We start from the raw sequence: 17,469 nt of genomic DNA, 5'->3' as shown, positions 1-17,469 counted from the left end.
CTCTCTGACTCCTCATTTGTGGCATTGCTTGCCGACCACCATCAGTCACCATGCAGCGGCAGCACGCCAGTGTGGTACAATTTTTCAGGATTTCCTGCAGTCCCCACGAGAGCATTTTTCTCAGTCTTTTGGGACGGCGTGGCTGTATATTTTTGGAAGCGGATAATTACTCGGTAAGCAGAACATACCAGTTAATGCTGTCGACTCGCCTCATTTGTCAGGATAAACATTTTCTCTAATGGTCGATCTTTTCCTCTTAGCACAGGATTTTTTGTTTTGAAGCTTACACAGCAAACGATACATGGAAAAGTTTCATTACTTTATATCTCTATATTAAATTATTCGTGGCTTTAATATTTGAAAATTTAAAGTTTTTTTTTTTTTTTTACTTTTTACAAGTAGGTCTCGGATACAAAAAATGTTGTTGTAGAAGAAACTCATTTCAACTGCTTCATCAACGCTTGTATTACGAAAAATGGGTAAGTCACTTGGTTATAATTTAAAAACATGTATTTGTTTGCAGTTGCATATTTGATGGACAAGTGCAGTAGAGGTGGGCAAAAAACAAAGAGAAAAAAAGATTGCCGAAACCCGGGATTGAACCGGGGACCTTTAGATCTTCAGTCTAACGCTCTCCCAACTGAGCTATTTCGGCAGCTACGGACCTACTCGAAATAGCTGTACATACCCCAAACGCAGCCAGGTTAGGTGACCTCTTGTCGTTACATTCATTTCAATGCTATATCGGACACACACTTCTTGAAACATTAAACACGTGAAATTTTTATAATTATTTATGGTAATTTTGGGATTATAATAAATCAAATAAAAAGGTAAAGAACGAAGGTAATTTCGTTTCTACAAGTATAAAGTCGTATGGTATTATTACAAAAAATGATCAAGAAAATATTGTCACATGTTGGATAGAACAGAAGGATAATAATAAAATATCTATAAGTTACTGTCGTTGAGGATGAAATTCCGAGAGGCCGTTCCTTTCGCATAAATTTTTTCCGTGACTGATATTATTCCCTCCGGCATTCAATTTATACGGTTTTGTAGGATTTCAAAAGTATACTTACCATAATCCAACGAAGGTGTTACCGAACGCCCGTGTTCTTGCAAAAAAAGTCAAGAGGCTACCGGTATAAGGTACAAAAATCCGGGACCACCTTGAAACTGTGGCCAATCTTAAATTGACTGGGATTACGAGTCTGTGCCTCTGCAGCTGGGCGTCTTTGAAAACAGCGTCGTAGCTGAGATACTACCTGTTGAGTAAAAAAAAAAAAAAAATTTTCTTACGAGGCTCATACACAGTGGTAAAATCGTTGTAAAATATAAAAATGATATTTAATGATTGTTTACATGCGTATATAGTATAAGTATAGATTTCTAATTATAATTTGTTGCAAAAAAGAAAAGAAAAAAGGCTAGTTAACGCGTTAGGAAAGGGAAAAAAGTATAGGTATCGTGTGGCGTGAAGTAATCGTGAGGTAATTTTCTCAGTCGCACAACGAATAAACAGCTCCCAATAGCTCCCCAGAATTAGATAGACAATCTCTCGAGCGAGGGTCGTTTGTAAATAGTTTGCTGCAACAAAGCGATCTGCACAGAAAATCTCGTAAACGTAATGTACCCATGCACATGAACGTACAAGTGTCCGTTGGTGTCGGCTCGTTTCCGCAGATTACACAAGTCGGCGTGCAGTCTTGGTTATATGCTTGGGTGTACATACACGTGCAATGATAGTTTACGCGAATCGTAGCGGTAGGAGGGGAAACGCACCACAAGTGGTAAATAATGATTGTGAAATAGACGCGCTTGACGAGTGCGCGGCTCATCGATTATCTTGAAAACACTGCAGAAAGCGCTTTATAGTCGTAAATACGTCGCTGAATTTGAAAAGAAAAAAAAAAAAAAAAAAAAAAAAAAAAACACCGGATTAACATAATTTTTCAATATAAAGGCGCCGCCACGAGCATGGCCTGCTATATAATCAAAGGAATTTATTCAGATTATGGTGTAGCTTAATATCTGCAGTGCGTGTGTGTAATGTCTTTCAATTAAAAGAAAAAAAGAAAATCGCGCTAAATGGCTCATTGGGGCTACATACAAATGTTTAAAATTTGCTCAACAGCTCAATAGGCGTAAGTAATATTATTACGTATAGAAGTGAGGCCAATTCGCCACTGCTACTTTACACTCTGCGTTTGCCGATTAATACATCCATGAGCCGTTTAACGAATGACAGACGCATAGCATTTAGTCCACGCGGAAAGAGGGAAAGTCTCGCGCTTCATCCTACACAGCTCAGCGGAAAAAAGAAAAAACGTTAGCCATAGCTTGGGATGGGAAGAAATAACAGCAGAAAGAAAGTCGGTTTGGCGTTGCGGAAGAAGGGGGCATTTACAGTACATAACGTGTACTTACAAACATACGGATGCACACGTTTTTAAGTCGATGGAAGGGGCTCTCGAGAGTAGGGGAGGGAGGGAGGGAGGAAGGAAGGGGCGCGAGCCGTCACCACCGCATAATATACTTACGCATCAGGGAGATGGGACAATTCACGGGCAGTAGGCCCGCAGCCCGTTATCGTTGCAGGGAAGAGGCGTAATCTAAAAATCAGATGAACGGATATCCTGGAACGGGCGTGTGGCTCGTCATTACTTTCTCTCTTTCCATATACGCCGACCCTTGCATGCTCGGCTCGCGGTGCTCCATCATGCATTACAGTGAATTGACGCTCGGCTGCGCTCGCTCGCACGTTAGGCACCTACGTATTTTTTCAACTAGGTAATATACCTATCTATACATCGTCCACTTGACAACTTTTTTTCTCCGACTCCATCGAGTGTGTCTTTTGGGCGAGCATTGTCACTCATCCGCGTCCGAGGTTCCTACATCTTGTCTCGCGTGAATCGATTGTGGCTGACGGTCACTCTACTTATACATCAAGGCTGGCAATACTTAAACCCGAATATTCCGTAGAGAAAAATACAGAGGCATGGGAACGAGAGTTTGACTTGACCAGTGCAGGAAGCACGTAAGATAATATATACAATACTAACTTGTCCGTGGGGAGTCTCAGAACGTGGTGTACACCGCGTGCACATATTACATAATATATAGCTGATGCGTGTGCCGTATTACCGTATCGCCCGTATCCTATATGTATATTAGATCCCACAAGTACTGCACATATTAACATATTATATTATGTAATATATACATAGGTATACTAGTGACTCGTTTTTCATGCACATGGGACATTTCGAGAGATGCGTGGTAAACCTCTTATATGCAAGTATATTATTATGAAGTGCTGCCTGCATCTACATCTCGTGATTGCCGACAACAGTAATGAGTCTCTCTCGTTTGCATCAATTATTTCCTTTTTCATCAATGTAAGCCTCGTTCCACGCCAGAAATGAAATCCCACCAATTGACAGCGGCGATGTTTGCTTGCTTCTTCGGACGTTTATATTTCGAGGAGTGTGTATATGTATATTCGAGTACATTAATTATAGTAGATTTTCAATTATTAACGATAACCTGTACCCATGAGGTTTATTCTGTACCTATACAATTACCTACTCATACTATGGAACTATAGCCTTCGAAACAAAAATCGAGCATTTGTTGCTCGTTATGCTTTTGAGTTTTCCAATGAAGAAGAAGAAAAAAGGGGAGGGAAAAATGTTGGTGCGCGAGGAGAAGCACACGCGGCGCGGCACGAGGCGCACACGGCTCGACGCGCGACTCGCGAGGCCTCAATGGCGAGAGGGAGGGAGGCAGTGACGCGCAGTTGGCTCGCCTCCTCTCTCTCGCGTGGCCTGCACACTGCAGACACTGCAGTTGTAATAAATGTAAATCCATAGATAGGTACCACCACCACTACTACCTCGGTCACAAGTATACATAACAGTGAAGCGAAGGAACGCCGAGTGGCTGGCGCGTATATATATATATGTATAAACATTCGTATAAGCTGGCTCGCTCAGGAATTCCTTCTTCTTCTTCTTCTTCGTTAGTCGGACTCTTCCACCTTCCACGTGCACACGACAAATAAAACAGCAATAAAAAAGGCAAAGTAAGTACGAGGCGAGCAAAGGGTCTAATTGAGGGGAAAAAAAAGGGACAGAAGAAAAGATAAAACAGCGCGCCTGCGGGATCGCGGTACGTGTATAGATACACGTAGAACAAAACATTATTATTTAAGGGGCCATGGCCATCTGTTACGTCGTGTGACCTTCGTCCCTCGATCACTGCTGTTTCAAACTTTGGTTTGATTCCATAATGATTACTCGTACGATTATCTCGCCCTCGCTGATTCTATTACCACAGCTCATTCAGTATATATAAATACACCTCGTGATATCCAGTTGTGAAAACAACGGACCGCATAATAATTTTGTCGGGTACTTTTTGTTTCTTTTACAATTCTGATGAGAATTTTAAATTTAAAAAAGCGAAAGTAGTTTTATTCAAAAAATGGCATTGCAATTGAAACCACCCGCCGCAACCACAACCACTGAGAGGCTAGTTTGAGAAGCAGAGGACAACCTCAGCGATTGCGCTACTATTTTACCTCGTATTTTACTATTTACATACGTATATCCATTGGCCAGTTTAAATTACAATAAATTTAGGTAAACAGGTGAATCTTTTGAATACACGTAATATCGAAATTTTATATATTTTTACGATGGTGATTTCGATGCTTCCCGCGAATCTTTAGTTTAGACCACATCATTTAATTGCGCTGATTTCGAAGCAGTTTTTTTGCGGAGTGTTAACCATCTACATACACGAGTTTCCCACGAGTTTAAAATAGCTACAACAGTACCTACTTATGAATGGTCACGCAACGAGGAGATGGTGAAAATAAAACCTGCTCTTAATCTACAATCGCAAAGTCGCAATATTAGCTTACAAGTAAAAAAACGGCTTCAATGTACATAAAATCACATGCACACTTTGCGAATGTAGCGTAGTGTTTTGAAACCCGCACTTATTTTTCCTCGGCTCAGTTAACTGTCACACGTTGGGTATACTTACTTATAACTCAATACTAGTGGCGGTGGTACGGTAGGCGCGTACGGTATGTATGAAAGTAGACACGTCGACACGTGAGCTTCATTCATGAATTCCAACGACGTGACAGTATGATATTTGCAAATGAAAACCGAGTCACGTGCGCGTCCCCATGGAGTAATCGTCGCTACAGATAGTACAATTTCCCCGCTCTGTATACTATATGTACATTCAGGATTTTCTTTCTTTCTTATGCTCATTCGTGATTGGCTCACTGCAAAGCGAAGCCGGAAGATTCACCGCTGCATGTTATATATATGCGATTGGCCACAATTCGTACGAGTTCAGAGCCACGTGAAAAATATTTAACAGCAAACCGTCCTTGTTTTCTAGCACGCATTGGATTTTGTGAGTCTCGCTACCAGGGATTGTTTCAAAAATTTCAGCTTTTAGAAATTTAAATGATTTTTCATTCTGTTTGTTACTATTATTATTCTTTTTTTTTCCAATGAGAAAATATTCTGTTGCGCTGACACTACAAAATCATGAGTACCATTTTTTGTTCTCATACTCCCATCACTCCACACGATGTTACGTATGCCGTACTACAGCTAAATTTCGATTGATCGTACAAGTCCGCACTCAGAAATCGGCAATTGACGGGAGCGAGTGGGAGTCCACGACGGCCGCACGCTCAAGTGAGAAAAAAAAAAAAAAAAAAAAAAAAAACAATAATCACACCCTGCATCGCAAGCTCTGGGGGTAGGGGAGTTATTGATGGACGTCTCCACGAGTCACGAGGCTACACGAAGCGGTTGCGATGCAACTGTACATAAACATGTGGCTGATCTCGGTGCCTCTGCTCATCGAGCTCCATCGAGTTGCCCCCCTACCGACTCTTGGCTCGCGCTCGCTCTCTGTCTAATGGCACCCGATACGTTGCTCATTATAAATCACAAGGAGCCGAGAGCCCCCAAGCTCTGATTCATCTCGCGAGCGCGTTATCTCGCTGACGACAGTAATCTCTTACTCTCCCTCCCGCCCTCTGCTGCTTAGAAAAGAGAGGAGGTTCATCCGGTGGAGGAAAAAAATCAAGCACAATTTAACCACTTTACTGTACACATGAATGAAGCGTAAGATCTTCTGCTCCTCTTGAATGTGTGGTATAGCTTCAGACGCACAAATATATACCAACATACCAAGTTGAAAAAAATATACAAATCAATTCGTACATCATGCGGTACGTCTATAATATGGGTACAACTACTGATAAAATAATTTTAAAAAATTCACCCTTAAGAGTAGGAGTTAGTGCCCGGTTATTTACATATTTTACTATTAATCCAACATAGGATGATGGCAGAGCGCGCGCCTTAGTCCTGCGCGAGTTTCAGACTTTAGCGACCGTGAAATATGTACCTACAACAATAAGAGCATTTGATTATCAAATTGACTCAAAAATATATTGGTTGCGCAACCGCAGAAATGTAAGCTTAAAAAAAATCTCAATAAGTTTAACGCGAGCACATCTGTTGAGAAAGATCAGTGCAATTATCAGAGAGCGCACGCGATAACGAGTTGCAAAACAAATTAATTAATCGTAAGATAGAAATGTACGAAAAAATCATCATCCGGTATCTTATCTTGCATACGTATACATACAAATATAGCCGTACGGTTAATAGTACATATAATTAAGCGCGCGCCAGACTTTTAACATGTTTGTTTTGACTGTGCATGTACACGAATAATGTTGATTTATCTCGTAAAGTAGGTATTTACACCAAGCTTGCGTACTCTTTTTACTGCATGTTGTAATCAACACTGACACACCATTGAAATATTTTTTTGATAAAAAACGTGAATGTAAAGTTTAATGTTTCGTGCCAAACAATTTGCAAGTAGGTAAACATAATATATATATGCATGATGCAAAAGGAAAAGGGACGAGCGAGCAAAGGTATACCTAGCTATATACAGTTCGTCAAAAAGAGCACGCACCCTCTTCCACAGCTAAAATGTATCAGCACTGCCAAGCGGGGCAAGATGTATCATGTGAAGTGGGAAATATCTCTATATATTATGATGTACCAAGCCATGCACGTGGAACGAATGAAATACATCATCAAACAAATTTGTTCAGTCTCACCAGCTTGCATTTTCGTGGTCTGCAGCATCACTGGGCGCAGTGGCTTATTTTCCCCATGCATCCGTCGAGTAAACCGTGCAAGGTGTAGGCGTATAATATATATATACACTTGGTTTGCTTGGCTCATTATTACGCCTGTTTCTCTCTTCTTCGAGTTTGCTCGCGAGTTAGCATGGCGAGCAGTAGCCTCTTGAAACGCTAATGGCTCCGCTGCCCGCAAACGAGTTAGATGCAACGCTCTAAATGTATGTTTCCAACGTTCATTCTTCCGAGAAATTTTCATTGTTGCTACGCTCTTTTTGTTTTTCGTTTCTGCTCGTCAACGCTCCAGATCGAAGTTTGTGGATCGTAAATAATACATACAGCAGAGCAACGAGAGGGGGACCCTTGGGCCACTCTTCCTCGTCGATGCGAGCAGGCATAAAAAACTACGTCGTGTCGAACTAGGAGTTTTGACGTACGTACGTTGCATGTTGGGCAGCATGTAGGTATATGTAATAAGCAGACGCGACGACGGTGAGTGAAGAAAAGTCACACCTGAATTGTGGCGTGTTCGCACGTGTGCGCCACACTGATAACGTCGCTGATGAGCTAGATGATGATGAGAAGGTTATGCGGCAAGATGGGATGGGACGGGTATGTAAAACGTGTCAGGCGGGAAGAGAAACCGACCACACACGCTGCCCGACCGGCGACATTACCACGGCGCGTCGAAATCAATCATAAGAACACGAAACACTCCATTTTTCTGGCTCTTTATCTCTTTCTCCTTCTCACCTCGCGCAGTTTCGTTTTGGTAATCATCTTGTTACAAATTTCACCTACCCGTACCTACCACCTAGCTGCCACTGCGTTTTTTCAAGCAGCGCGTGATTTTTTATTGGAAATTAAATTATTTTCCTATTAAAACCAAGGTAACATTAATGTACTAGAGCGATAAAAAGTAAAATCCATGGTTCTGTTGAGTTATTTGTTTATCAATGATTATACCTTTGCGAAAATTACGACAGCCGGTAGGTATATTTTTCTTTTTGCGCCTTGAACGACGGCTTCGAGCAAAATTGACCGCAAAGTTCGGCTCTTCCCGATTTTCCGTCCGCTAATCCGAATTAATGGCACTGCTGCAAGTATAAAGCCGAGGAGCGCTCAACGGGCTCTTCACGAGGGCATCGGAGGTGCCAAGATTATATTATTTTGGAGTGGCCGCGCGCCCATAAAATTCCCGCCGTATCTCATGTCGCAGAGTGTTTTTTGAAGATAGAGGCAAGTTTAAGGTTGCGTGCTCTTAATGCACTCAATCCCTCTCTCTCTCTCTCTGCTACGGGTCGAGGCGAGGGGAACGATATTAATTGCCCGGCATTAATGGCCCGCGAGGCCAGATTGATCGGCAATAAAGGAGGAAGGAAAAAAAAATCCCCTCGAGAGTATCGATCAATCAACATATACGAACATCTCTCACGAGATGGACGCTAAAATTGGCTGCCTCACGGCCGCCTCGGTCTTGTGCCGTTCCGACATCATCTGTTGTAATGGGCCGTCTCTCGTGCAGCCTCATACACGTAACAATATAACAATGATGATGATGATGATGATGATAATGTGATGTACGTTCAGAGTTCGAGTCACGCGTTCTCATCGATACTTTTGGTTAAAGACATCCTCCCGCCCAATCTTGGAAAAAAAGTCAAGTGGGCGCAAGAAGCAGTCCATATCTTCCGATACGTATAGGGGGTTATTGTCTCCCACATTTATAATTATATGTACATGGTGCTCGTAACAGTTCTGATATATACCAATAGACACGGTTCACTGTGCAGGTATGGTCGAGAGACGACAAAATCACTCCTTCTCCGCTCGAGTTGGCATACTCAAGTATATACCTATAGTTTTCCCGTAAGATGAATGATAAACGGAATTGTAATGCAAGTGGTGGGGGTTCGTTGTTGTTTTTTTTTCTCCCCTCCTCGCTTTGCACCCTGGCCATTTGTATTTTTATTTCGCCTGAAAAATTCAGCAGATCGCCACCGAGGCTTTCCACGAGTTTTCGCATTAACATACGAGTATCGTGCGGAGCGCAAAAAAAAAACAAACGCCACAGCATTATCGATTCATGAAGCGCGAACGGCACGACTCGAGCTTTCGATTATGCAGCGCGTGTCTCTCTCTCTCTCTCTCTCGTTCGACTGCCGTGAGTTTACCGCGGTATGTTGTCATGTAGACGAGAGCATGCTTGCATGCACATGTGTATCGGGAGCCTACGACGAGCACAATGAGACACGGCTGATGTGTGTCATGGAAAAGCACGTTGACGACAGTCGAGTTGACTGTAGAGCCTCGATCATGTGTGCGAGCATCTGTCGAGCGGGTCGGCCCATTTTTTGTTGCTCTGGTATTGCGAAACTGTGATTTTTCTGGTTATCTCTTCTTTTCTTTTTTTTTTTTTTTCCTCTTCCCCTCGTATGTACGTATATTGTATCGGCGGCACAGCGCGAGACACGCTCTTGCGTGAGTGTAGGCATTATGCTGACACGCGGAAACATTAAATGTAACATTCTTGATGATCTCCTTGGGGAAAAAATAAAACGCTGACACGCAACATCTGTTCAACATCCAGATTAAGCAAACGAAGCGAAATGTGCGTGCCCGCGCGCCCTGCGAGAGACAACAAAGTTTTCAAGTAAACGCAAATCGATACGTTGCATCGCAGCAATATACCCGCCCAGAGAAAATTGTGTATACACTTATTGTCCTGACATGCGCTTTACTTTTGTTATATCATAATTATTATCATCAACAACTACTTGAACATTTGTACGGAGGGTCTCATAGGAGTGCCATCTATTTGCTTTGGAATAACAAGTGCAACCACGAATGAACAATCTATTTTCATGGAGGTATACTTACTGATATTGTCCACCTTTATGTGTATTTATAGAGTTCAAAAAGAGAGAGTTCACACCAGACACATCTAATGGAAAAAAATTACCAACGCCAAAAGTTGGAAAGCTACAGGAAATGTAAAGAAATGAAAATTAGATGACCCTACGTAACTTTTAAAGCTTTGATGCACTCATGTCTAATCATGATTAATTTGAATACCATTCGGCACCGGTACAACTATGGAGTGCGCTCTCATCATGACGATGGGGTGTTTACATTGCAGTGTAAACGAAAAAAGAGTCAAGAGAGTAGGGGTGGGAGGAGGAAAACATCAGCAGAAGCCGACGCCTCGATAAACCGCGGCATCCATCCTCCTTCTCTGACCTCCGCTCGCCGGCGTAGCGGTATATCGCGTTATGCCACACCACGTGTATATCTCGTATGCGGAGTTGCGCGATAGCGAGCCCTAATCTCACGCTCGGCTCACGCCACGCCGTAATCTCCGTCCCCTCTTTGGTGCTCCGTGCAAGTACGATATTTATATGTACACACGCTCACAGAGACACCGCGTTGTATCGCAGCAGCGAGGCCAGCGGAGGGCATTACTTGTTACCCTATATCCGACAATTCGTGGGATCTCGTGTGCGCGTGAGCCCAGCTATTCTTTTACCACCTCCTCCTGGACACTCTTGTATCTAGTAGACGAGTATAGGTACCTTGGCATGATCGGAAGCTATCAATCGCTTCACGTCGTTCTACACATTATGTAAAATTTACCCACGAGCTATGTCAATGCATGGGTACTCCGGGGCTGACTGATGGTTTGTTAATACCAGAAACTACTTAATATTCAGACTTTGTGTTTCTTGCCTGTTGAAGTTTTTTGTTGACCGCACTCGTGTATTAGCATTAACAGAAGCAAGATGTTAACTTCAAATTTCTTTTGCGTGGCTGGAAAAGACAAGAAATACGTTGCGGCATGTTATCTTATTGAAGAGCTTGTTTTAATATTTCCGCTAGTTGTAAGGAATTTTTTAGCAAAGTGTTACCGATATACCTAAGTGATCAATAATTACTTGAGTGCAAAAGTCTACGTTGCAGAAATATTACGTACGTACGTGCATAAAATTACATCACGCGTGAAGTCAACTGGATCTGGCTTCCCACCACCACCTCTTTAGTACTAAATAAAATTTCAACTCGCGATTCCTGCGTCAAATTTGCCGACACAAGGCAAAACTTGAAATTTTCTTGCTCGTAACGAAAGTCGCGAGCACCAGATCGCAGCGGCGATAGTTGGGTTTTTCGCTCACTCGCGCTCGGCCGCTGGACAATAGGAATGAACGATCGATAAACGCGATCGATATTCTCGGAGCAATTTATTACGTCTCTCTTGCGAGGGGGGGGAAGGGTAACCAGGAGGAGGGGGAGATGATAGGGCTTATCTGCGCCAGTGCGGAGCCATCGCGTTAGCCTCCCTTTCCCCCCCCCACCGCTGGGTACGGGTTCACTTCCTTCTACACCCAGGGCCCTGATCGTCCCCTCCCTCCTCCTCGCGCTTCGATACGAGTCACCGATAACGGGCCACTTGACATATATATATAAAAGGTGCAAAAACAAAGCTGCGCCATCAGCCACATAGGTATATATATAAGCATCCGTTTCCTCCTCCTCCTGTTCCCTTTTGACTCTGGCTCTGTTGCTATTTTCCGGAGCCACAAGTACTGCACATATAAATATCCAATGCCACTGCGGCATGACGATCAGAATGGAGACACGCTCCTCCCGTGCGCCGCGCCATCGCCGTATCGGGACGAGTGCATCAGCCAGCGCGTGCGCCGAATTCGAATTTACTTATCGATTGGCCATAGTCTGGGTCCGGGCGCGTCTTATCAGGATTCGGATTTTTTGTAATTAGAGGGATCGCGCGATACCTCGGCGCTCACCGGCCGATAGGTACCCACCGATAAACAAATCAGTTTGGGCTCGACGGTGTCCGCGTTGCGAGCCAAATCCTGATTGTTATCGACTCTCAGATGCATACATTTATGCACATTATACGCCACGTGTGTATACATATGTATACCAACTCTCACGTGCTCATTGATCTTTCTTTGATTTTTCTCTCTTCCATCTTTGGACCGTGAATTGAAAAAAGTCCCCGTTTTATGACAGCCGCTTGCGCGGGCAAGTTTTTTTTTAAATCGCGTTGATCAATTATACCAAGTACTTCTAATTTTTGGAATAAATACATGTACGAATAAATATGCACGATACCCGGGAGTTACGAGCAAATAATGACTAAAGTACAAAAGTGAGCGGAGAAACGCGTTTAATTAACAAAAGCTGTGATAATGGGTACAATATATGCACGAAGATACGCGAAGATAAATGAGTTACGCGGGCGATGTTGTTGCCGAAGAAAGAGGAAAAGATAAAAAGAAAGGTCGACACCTCCTCTCCGGGGCGATTAGCAGATTACGCGGCGGGCGAGGGACTCTCGAGTGGGCTGCAGTCAACATTCAGGTTCGTCTTGATCGCCGACTCCCTGCAGCTCGAAGAATAACAACGGACGGCGGCAACCCCCTCCGAGCGATACATTACTGCGCCAACTCGTGCTCGAGTACAGAGATAGAGAGAGAGAGAGAACATAACAGAGGGATATAGCGTGTGCTGCTGGCGCATCGCTCGGTAGCGCAAAGACGGCTTTAACGAGGCCGACGCTTGAGTAGCAGCAGCGAGCGATAAATTAAAGAAGCTTATCGGCGATCGTTTGCGCAGCACCGGTATATACGGCTCATGCAGATGCAGCATCCGCGTTTCTGCAGTGAGCCGCTGGCGAGTGTATACAGGTATCTGCCCGGCACAGCGGTAGGAGATCCCCTCGCGAGTACGAGAATAAAAAAAAAAAAAAAAAAAAAAAAAGAAAGAGCATACCTGCATTGGCCCGCCACGCTCCCCCATTTACCGGACCACGGCATTGTACGTATATGTATGTATAAAAGCCGTAAAGTCCTTTCTCGGGTTTACTCCGACAGGCGCCGGTTACCGCCGTAGGTACATATATATATATATATACACCTTTGTACCAGGTATAACGATCGATACGATTGTTGCCTCCTCTGACGTTGCACTGCTCTGATTTTAATGCACAGGGCACAAGGGGGAATCGCACAGAGAGGGCTAACGCGCTACTCTCGCTCGACTTTTATTAAATATATCGGTGCATAGTCTATTATACACTCACGCGGCAGTGGGCCATCTCGTGTTGAACGAGTTGAATGGCCAGCTACAAGACAAATGCCGATACAAGTATTCATGACACTGCTGCATACGGAATATTTGAGTCCATCCGTATAGATATAAATATATGGATATAGGACGGACACTTCTCAAGTGCCTGTTGCACTGTTTAATTGCCCTACCTTGATTACACATTTTTGTACATTTTTGTACTTTGATTTTTACTGCGGGTCTCCTACTCTTTTAAAGAATGGGAGAGCATACATAGATAATTAGGTTTATTTATTTTCAGTCCTCGTGGTTGTAAAAGGGAAAAAATCATTACACGGAGCAGTTGGGTGTGTGGGCTTGAAATACCACCGCGTATCGCTCGCATGCGCGTGTATGAGTATGTTACTCGTTACAAATTGATTATTTTGCTCTCGAGTGACAAGATTACTAGACCAGATTTCTGCTGATAACCGGTCCGATGTATGGTACGTATATATAACGTGATAATGTCGAGATCGATTCCTATCGGTGTATCGTATTGCATGTGCTATCATCGATACGCCATTGTAGATTATAGGTACAAGCAGAGAGAGAGAGAGAGAGAGAGAGAGACTAATGAAATAAACAGATACACGAGCTCCAACTCGTTAGCGGTGAACGTTAAAAATTAAGGGCCGCCTCTCAGTCCAGAACTCTGAGCGTAAACAAAAAACCACCATCGTTTCGAATCGAAAAGCTTTGTCCTCGAGCGCAGCGTCAATAAATTTGTGTGCACTGAAAAAAAAAAAAAAAAAAAAAAAAAAATTCTTGTTACGCTCAATGAGACGCTCCGATTGAGACAAGAGAGCAACATCATCGTCATCGTGTAATTAACGTGATGAAATCGTCGGGGACTGACGCCGTTGTATTGATATAATGAGCGTACGTGCAGCAGCTTTCGCTCGCTCGTAATACCACGTGTGCCTGCAACTCGGACGCATCATTACCCTAATTATTATTATCAATGACAACTGCTGCATAATTAAACGAAACAACGGCAACGAGCTGCGTACACCGTTGTACCACCACGCGTCTGGGCTTTTTCTTCAACGGGGTACATATTATTGCCAGTCCTGCCACGCGACCGCCGATCGATCACTCGGAGGGACAAATAAAGTACATACAATCAGAGCCCTCTTTCAGCGGGTGATCCAGATAGCGATCGGTTGACCAAAAGTGAAGCGTCCGATTCGTGGAAATAGAGGAAAATTTATTATAATCTATTAATCGCGGGTAACACAAAAATGGCCACGAGTTTGAAATTACTCTCGTACCTGTTATCTCAAAATTATGTTTTTTCGATATTTCAATTATTCGCAAATGTCGAATTGCGGCTGAAAAGAGAAAAGTTGTGGAGTTGCGGCCGAGCGATAAGCTTCGTTTTCTCATGTATGTCGAATTGCGGCTGGGCATTTTCTTATCTACGGTCGAATTGCGGCTGAGTAACGTTCACATTACTAATTAATATATAACGACATTTTTCCGTCACACTTTACCTGGCTCAATTGCTGGCTCAAAATCTGCGTATATGGTATTCGGTTCGAACGACAGCTTCAGTTTCTTACATTCGTCATTCAATATATTAAAAACTTGTTCGTACGAAAAAGTACTTTTGTCAGGAAGTAAAAAAAAGGCTAATGGGACATAAACATTGTTTTGATGACCATGCACGATGAATAATTGCTTAAAATTCCGGAGTACTATAAAAGGTGCCATCAACAAAAATTATAGGCTGTCTAGCTAAAAATTGCAAATTTGTTTTCGTCGAAAACAACACAATGTTCATCCTCTTGTCGTTTAATAACACAAATTGCTCACCAGTGTGCGTCAACAATTGTAGATCTTCGAGAGCATCGTGGAACTGCAAAACACTTTTAGGCAAAGTACGCAGCACACTTCGGCGAGTAGCACCAATATTCCGCCGAAATCTATCCAAATCATACACCGTAAACTGATACTCGTCGTTGTTTATCTCACTGCGAATTAATTTCAATGGTCGAGTCGAAATATCGTCCAATGCTTTGCGTTTCACACTATTGTTAATTTTCCGTCGATTTGCTATAGCCTCCTGGACAGGATTATGATTGTGTTTTTCTTCGTGTTCGATGAGGTCTTTGTGTGAGTTAAGCTTTAAAAAACTTTTGCAATTTTTTTGAGTACAAACCCAAACAAATAATAACAGTAACCGCAATTTGATAGTATAGATAAGAAAAGGCCAGCCGCAATTCAATATAAATTAGAAAACGAAGCTTATCGCTCAGCCGCAACTCGACACTGATCAAACGTTTACTTTTACTCGAGCCGCAACTCGACATCAGCCCAATTATTTGCGGAGGTACAGAGCTATTTCACCCATCGTCGCAGATCGCGGTGGAATCCGACAGCAGCAGCACAAGGTACTATCACGCATAGATAGACCATGATCGGACCAATTAACTGAATTTTAGTGATTACATTTGCACTTGGTCCTACACTCCTCGAGGAAAGGTCTTTTTCCACGTCACATCTAACAACTGTTTCATACCAGCTTGTAGTCGTAGTTAGCGTGCAGATAACGTCAACTTGGGGGTCGCGGTCGCGTGCGCGTGCCCGAAGGTTAATATGCAATGATTGCAGGAGAGCCCGCGAACGCCACCAGGGATTTTCTCCTCGCCTATTCCTGATGGGCCTACGTAATAAATCCTTCGTGAGAAGCACCGAGTTCCCACAGTTGTCCAACGCGGACGCGGACACTTACTCACAGGTACTTGTACCTGGCGCATCGCCAGCTCACAAAAATGATCGAGCCCCAGAAGCGAGTAACTTGGCAGTATCGTATAGTGCGAATCTCAGTTGTGCTTCCTTGCTTGTACTTATATATATTATATAACCCCCACATGAAATTACTACCGTATACCTTGCAGCGTTTTCTCTGCACACACATCGTATATAATATGACCGAGTAACCTTGTCATTTTTTCGATACGATTGGACGCAGTTTAGATAATATTAATCGATATTCGTTACAAAAACAAAAGGAAAAGATACTCTTAAATATCGGCATCTTCATGGGCCGTCGACGACGCTAAAGGTAAGGTATATAATACCAACAGGTAAAAGAATCCGCCACGCAGCTTTAGGGAGGAGGAGGTAGCGTTCGAATAGTTGACTCTTCCGAGGAGGAGGAGGAGGAGGAGGAGGATACGGTACGGGAGGAAGCAAAAGATGCGATCGACTCTGGCACCGCGGCATGGACGATAGCAGGAGCTGCGGCAGCGAAGGTGAAGATCTTGTTGCGCGATATGGGTTCTGCGCGTCGCACTGCTTTTTTACTCGCAGCTTTTTTTCCCCCTTCGAAGAGAGAAAGAGACGAGAGGAAGAGGTCGAGCGAGTGCGCGCACGCGTCGTCGTCCCGCATTCCCCCGCACAATGCTCGTCGCTAATTAAACGAGAGCCCGGCCGGCGGGTGAGATGTATATACGCGTACACACACGTGCCCATAAGTATACGCGGGCGTGCTGCAGTGCAGCGCAGTGATGCGGAGGCGCGATTACTTTGTTTTCGAGGGTCCAGAACCGCTGCTGATGATGCGAGTGGCGGAGGACAGTGCGCCGGTATACTTACTTATAGCCCGTAGCGGCACGTAGCGGGGCTTCAAATTAATTGGAGCCCCGCTGGAGGAGGATGAGGTACAAAAAAAGGGGCAGAAAGCAGCGGGAGAGGGCGCGAGCAGAGGGGGGCGCCGCGACTTTTCCCTTTTGAGGCAGTAGCCGAGACAGGAAAAAAGACATCTGTCCTCCTCTGTGCGGCTGCTCTGCATGGACGTTTTGTTCTTCTCTCTCCACAATCTGCAATCTTCCTCGTTGCTTAGGCCGCGCTTGAGACGCATTATCGTAATTTTGCTATTTGTCTCTGCTTCTACAGACCGATCGCTCCTTATTGGCGCCTCCTTTTTCACTGTTAGGTACACTCAATACTAACTTGAGCCTCAATGTTACCTTTTCGCCCAGTTGATGTAGGTTACTTGTTCATTCGTCGCAATTCGATTTGAAAGGCCCTACTTTGGTGGAGGCTCAATTAAATTATTTGAAACGTACCTTTGGTCCATCATCAAACTAAATACAATTTTATTGATCCTTTTCCGTACCTATACC

The 17,469-nt window shown here is 43.7% G+C and overlaps 1 non-coding gene across 1 annotated transcript; it reads right to left on the bottom strand.

Annotated features, from left to right (window-relative positions):
- Window positions 1-582: 582 nt before the first annotated feature.
- TRNAF-GAA (transfer RNA phenylalanine (anticodon GAA)) lies at window positions 583-655 on the bottom strand. The gene has a single exon. It is a non-coding gene; the product is annotated as a tRNA-Phe (tRNA).
- Window positions 656-17,469: the final 16,814 nt, after the last annotated feature.

Source organism: Copidosoma floridanum, unplaced genomic scaffold, assembly GCF_036245765.1.
Source record: "Copidosoma floridanum isolate Cflo_tuat_1 unplaced genomic scaffold, Cflo_Japanese_pri ptg000030l, whole genome shotgun sequence".
Taxonomy (NCBI): Eukaryota; Metazoa; Arthropoda; class Insecta; order Hymenoptera; family Encyrtidae; genus Copidosoma; species Copidosoma floridanum.
This window is presented reverse-complemented; position numbering and strand designations above follow the sequence as displayed.